At 50.7% G+C, this 6,024-nt stretch overlaps 1 protein-coding gene across 1 annotated transcript in view; it reads left to right on the forward strand.

Annotated features, from left to right (window-relative positions):
* Positions 1–5,800: 5,800 nt before the first annotated feature.
* The window catches only part of AMOTL2 (angiomotin like 2), an 18,116-nt gene continuing 17,892 nt past the window's right edge, over positions 5,801–6,024 (forward strand). The window contains exon 1 of the mRNA XM_010858279.1: positions 5,801–5,819. The gene's annotated coding sequence lies outside the window, so the exon portion shown is untranslated. The remainder of the gene's footprint in view (positions 5,820–6,024) is intronic.

Below are 6,024 nucleotides of genomic sequence, written 5' to 3' on the forward strand. Positions count from 1 at the left end.
GCCCACGTGTAGCAACAAAGACTCAGCACCACCAAAAATAATAAAATAACAAAGTATTTAAAAACAAGTAAATAAAAGGACCACTTTGATAAACATGGGTATACGCACACCATAATCAAGATAGTGAACATAGGTAGTCCCCCGGCCAAAGTTTTCTCATGTCCCTTTGTTGTCCCTCCCTCCCAGGATCACTCCTGGGCAGGGACATATGGGTGGCTGGGAGTCAAAAACCACCCATAAAGGGCTTAACTCCTCCTGCTTGTTTTGGTGAACCAGGGAGTCTTTGCTTCTAGTGAAGGTTCTCCAGATGCCGGGCTGGACAAGACCTCGCAGGCCATCCTGGCCTTCAGCATTCAGTGTGAGAAGCACCTCCTTGTGGAAAGCTGCCTGACTTCCTCCTCGTGCCCAGATCCTCTCCTCCAGAACTCTCTTCTCTGCAATGTACTGGCCTCTTTCTCCCCTGCCTCCAGTGACCCATGAGCTCTGCAAGGATGGAGGCCCTTCGATTCAGGGGGCTTGGCTTAGAGCAGGTGCTCGGACAATATTTGTTGAATGAATGCATGAAATATAAGACAAAAGAGATAAATAGAAGAGTGAATGGGTGAATAAATAAAAGGTATTTTCCCAATGTCAATGATATTATTGTATTAAAGATATGGAAAAGCAACAGGAGAGGCTGAAATGGAAGGAAAGCTCAGAAGCACAACTGGAGCCATTAATTCTTTCTTAGAGGGGCCTGGGAGGTACATGTCCCGGGGATAAAACCTTGTCCCCAAGGTTTTATCCCCAACATCCCCACTGACCCTCTGGGACCCCAGGTCCACCTTGGGAGCCCTGGGCAGAGCTGTCCCCAGCAGCCAGGGATGAGGCTCACTAGGGGGCACCCTTCCATCACACTGGCCCTGCCCCAGCAGACACAGAAACCTGCCAGGGCTCTTTTCTACAAGGAAACTTGCAAATCCTGGGGCCTCCTCCCATTGCCTGTGGCCTCTGACCAAGAGGGTCTTTCCAACCAGTGGTGAGCGTCTACCAAATCAGTACCTACTCAGAACTAGGTAACTCTGCATGTGTCTGGGGTGAAGCTGACATTTCAAAATGATCTGCCCTCCTTCAAATACACCAGTTCTGAGACCTCCACCCCATCACCTCCCTCAGCCTAAGGGCTGCCCAGATAAGAATACACTGAGGAGTAGACTCCTGCAGTTTACTATTTATTCACAATAATAGGGTGGCACTGGTGGAGGTTCTGGGCAGTTATAGACCCCCAAGCAGGGGGAGTACATGGAGGCGGGGTTCAAAGTTCCCCTCTCAGTGGGCCTTCACTGCCCACAGGAGTCATCTCAGCCCTGGGCCTGCAGGAGCTTCCAAAGCCAAGGGACACGGAGGGAGGTCAGGGGCTCAAGGGTGTGTGTAATTTGGAAAGTCGGGGCTTCTTCAATTTTTAGGACTACACCCTCTTACCTCAATCATTGTGGGGTCTAATTTCAAAACTGTTCCAGCACTCCCCCAGCAGTCCAATGGTTAAGACTCCATGCTTCCATTGGAAGGGGCGTGTGTTTGATCCCTGGTTGGAGACTAAGATCCTGCATGCCATGCATGGCATTTAATTTAATGCCGGATTTAATTTAAAAAAAATAAAACAACAAAGACACGGACCAAGTGAAGCAACTGGTGCCTGATGGAGATTTGGGCCTGATGCCTGAAGTAGAAGGAGGGGTGGTGGGGAAAGGAGAGAGTTGGAGGGAAACCTGGGGTGGGGGAGGGTGGAGCATGGATCAGAAAGTAGACCACGGTGACTTGCAAAAGACAAAGAGAAGAAGGCCCCCAGCTTAACTCTCGGAAGTAGAAATGGGAACTTCCATCCCAGTGTCCATGCTCTTCTTGGGAATTTGTTCCCTGCTCCAGATTCTGGTGGGCATCTTGCGCCCCATAACCTGTCAAAGGAAGTGTCCAGAAGGGAGGATTTCACCACTAGAGGTCTTGTTTTGATGTTGGTGCCCCTCCTCCACCAATCAACCATTTGGGAAGAAAGGGGACCATTCCCTTCTCAGCTCAATGGGAGACCCAGGCTGCTAGAGTCTAACTCAGAACTTGCCTTTATTTTTTTCTGTGGGGTGCAGTGCAGCACCGCTGCAGGGCCAGACTGAGTCCATATCACACGCACAGACTCAGGCCCGAGCCCAGGCCCAGGCTCTGTACGGATGAGGGTGTGTTCACCTAAGCTATGTACACACCTGAGAGCCAGCCACACCTCTGGGAGCCGCACTCTCCAGAGCAAAGGCATCAAGCCTGGCTCACTCTGAGAACTGGGTCACCTCTGCATCTTTTCTTTGCAGGATTCTGGGCCAAGCCCGCCACACTGTCACCTGGGGACAATCATTGCCTGCAGGAAGAGGGGTGAAGGGAGAGAGGTCAGTGTGGACAGAGAGGGACAAAGCTGGGGGTTAGAAAGCACTGACTTCCCAGGCGACCCTCTCTTTCCTTGCTGTGTGTTAGCTGGCCAGCCAGCCTAGTACCCATCTGTGCACACCTGCCTCCAGCATATCTGAGCTGTGATGACCCTCTTACCCAACCATCCTGCAGAGCCAGATGTGGCTGCCAGCTCAGGCAGGCTCCACTGAGGCCCCTGCTCTTTGCCCTGTCCTGCCTGGGAGGCCCTGCCCTCCATCCTTCCCATGCAAAGAGAAGGCCAAAACAAGAAGAAAAATGTGTGTAAATTTCCCATCCAGGTTTTGGGAGCCCTCTTCAGATCCTGTTTCAGGAACACAGAGGTAAGCAGTCAAGAGGTCCCTTTTGGGGCTACTGTGGGCTTGCTCAATCCAAGATGTACCTCCCAACTCCAGGCACCTTGAGCAGACCCTTTCTGCAACCATTTCAAGAACGTTTGCAAAGCTTTTTGTCCAGTCAGCCCAAATGCTCCTGAAACACAGAACTGATCTATGCAACCTTTTCCCTGATTTTGTAACCAGAGTGCACGTGCCCACACCCACTCTCACACCTCCACCAAGTGTTCCCAAGAAGAATGCTGTCCACAGGGTAAGAGGCCACCTGGGGACCTCTTTTTTCTTTCTTTTCATTTCTAAAATTCACACCTAGTGTATCCAGTTAGGACAGTAGCACGTGGGCCACAGCTCCTCTTGGTGAAGTGGTCCTTGGATGGTCAAATATCTCCTAACTCGGTACAAATAACATACTCTTTCATTTTTCTCAGCCAGTCACTTCAGGAATACCTTGAAAATACTGCAGGTTCCATTCTAGACCACCACAGTAAAGTGAATACTGCAATAAAACAAATTCTTTGGTTTCCCAGAGCAGGTAAAAGTTATGTTTCCACGATACTGCTGCCTGCTGTGTTGCAATAGCATTGTCTAAATTAACAATGAAAACGCTGGCTTACAACTCAACATTCAAAAAATTAAGATCATGGCATCCAGTCCCATCACTTCATGGCAAATTGATGACGAAACAATGGAAACAGTGAGAGACTTTATTTTCTTGGGCTCCAAAATCACTGCATTGGTGTCTGCAGCCATGATTTAAAGACGCTTGCTCCTTGGAAGAAAAGTTATGACAAACCTAGACAGCATATTAAAAAGCAGAGATATTACTTTGCCAACAAAGGTCCGTCTAGTCAAAGCTATAGTTTTTCTAGTTGTCATGTATGGATGTGAGAGTTGGACTATAAAGAAAGCTGAGCACCGAACAGTTGATGCTTTTGAACTGTGGTGTTGGAGAAGACTCTTGACAATCCTTAGGACAGCAAGGAGATTCAACCAGTTCATCCTAAAGGAAATCAGTCCTGAATATTCATTGGAAGGACTGATGCTGAAGCTGAAACTCCAATACTTTGCCACCTGATGCGAAGAACTGAATGACTGGAAAAGACCCTGATGCTGGGAAAGATTGTGAAGGCAGTTGGAGAAGGGGACGACAAAGGAAAAGATGGTTGGATGGCATCACCAACTCGATGGACGTGAGTTTGAGCAAGCTCCGGGAGTTGGTGATAAACAGGGAAGACAGGCGTGCTGCAGCCCATGAGGTCGCAAAGAGTCGGACATGACTGAGCAACTGAACCGAACTGGACTGAACAATGTACAAACCTTAATTAAAGAACACTGTATTGTTCATCATCTGAGCCTTCAGCAAGTCATAATCTTTTTGCAATAGCAATACCAAAAATCACACATTACCATAACAAACATAATAAAAGTTGAACTATTGCTGGAATTACCCACAGACACAATGTGAGCAAATGCTGCCGGAAAAAAATGGTACAATGAAAGGTTACCACAAACCTTCAATTTGCGAAAAATGCAGAATCTGTGAAGTGCAATAAAGCATAGCACATTAAAACAAGGTACTCTTGTGTTTGAGATACAATATTTGGCTTCCAAGTAAATCACACACACACACACACATTTGGGGGGAGAGTTTTATTAAAAATTAACAATGTCCCTGGCTAGCAAATAGCTCTTTGAACTTCTCAAGTTTTCTTGTTCCAGTCCCCTCCAGTGGATCTGGCAATTGCAAACTCCACAGTGAGAGGACGTAGAGAGGACCTGGCTGGGGGTGAAAGTCAGCCCTGATTCTCAGGGTGGACAGGGGCCTGGGCTTTACACATAGAGGTGTTGAGAGACCCAGTGTGGTCAGGGCCCAGGAATGGCACACAGAGCTGGGGAAGTGCCTGCAGGTGGAGAGGGTCTGGCAGAGCAGGCTTTCTGAAGAAGGGGTTTCCACCGGTGCAGATGAACCAGCCTAGTGCCAAAGGCTGGGGAGGAAGGGTCAGAGGACAGAATTCCATCCAGAAGAGGAAGAGCAAGAGCAACAACAGTGGACCTAAGAGAGGGCCCCTGGCTGACAGGGGTGTGGAGGGAAACGAAGACATCAAAAAAGAGAAAGAGCAGATGGAGAGAGGAGAGCTCCCTGTCCACCGAGGTAACCTGGATTCTGGTGGCCACGGAAAAGTTTTGGGAATGAGAAGCCCAGCCGCCCACTGGTTACCTGGCTTCATCACTTCCTCTCTGTGTGACCCTTGGCAAGCTAATTAGTCTCTCTGAGCCTTGGTTTCCTCATTTATAAGACAGGGATGATTAAAAAAAAAAAAAATCCCTGGGAGGATGACTGGAAGGGCTGGCGGAATGACCAAGCGGTAAGCGGGTGCTGGCACACCCTGCCCTCTCCGTAAAGGGGTGCCCCTTACTACCTTCTTTGGGAAGAGCTGGACACATCGCCTGGCGGCGGGTGATTCAGCTGGTAAAGTGGGTCAAATTAGCCGGAAGATTTTTCCATCCCAGATTCACACTTCCTGTGGAGACAGTTCCGAAAAGGGCAGGCGAAGGTGTTTGTAAACAATAAAAGTGCAATTCAAAGGTTGCCGCCGGCGACAACCAGCGAGGCTCCCGGCTGGAAGCAAGAGTCGTCTCTTCGCTTGGGGCACGGTCTGGATTGGGCAGATATGGACATCTTTCCAGTCTTCCCTCACTGTACAACACACACACAGCCCCTCTCACCCCCAACCACGTCCAGCAGCAACACCCAGGGTCTCTCTCGAGGGCATGCCACGTATATTCTCGGTGTCAACCAGCCGATGGAGCTGGAGGAGTGAGAGGAAGTCTGGGTACGGGGCTGAGGGCGGTAAGGGGCCTAGATGGATTCCAGCAGCTCCTAAGGAGAGTGGGGGTCGCTGGCCGGGGAGGGGCGCAGAGAGTCCAGGAGGCCGGGACGGCCAGGTCCACAGCGCCGCCTTCCCGGAGGAAGGCGGGGGCGGGGAGGAGGGAGCTGGAGGAGGCGGAGAGCGGAGGAGGGCGGCGCGCTACGAGGTTATTTGTGGTTCGCTTTGATCCCGAGGGGGAACCTGAAACTCTCACATTCCTGGCATAGCAGCCGCCTCCGGCGCGGGCCGACCCTGGGGCTGCGCGCTGGGGCTGAGCCGCCAGAGCGTCGGCGCCTCAGCCGAGAGCACACCTCTGCCGCCGAGCTGAGCTGAGCCGGGCCGGGCCGTCGGATTTGACCGCTCGGAGCACT

The sequence above is a fragment of the Bison bison genome, unplaced genomic scaffold (assembly GCF_000754665.1).
Source record: "Bison bison bison isolate TAMUID 2011002044 unplaced genomic scaffold, Bison_UMD1.0 scf7180017864384, whole genome shotgun sequence".
NCBI classification, from domain to species: domain Eukaryota; kingdom Metazoa; phylum Chordata; class Mammalia; order Artiodactyla; family Bovidae; genus Bison; species Bison bison.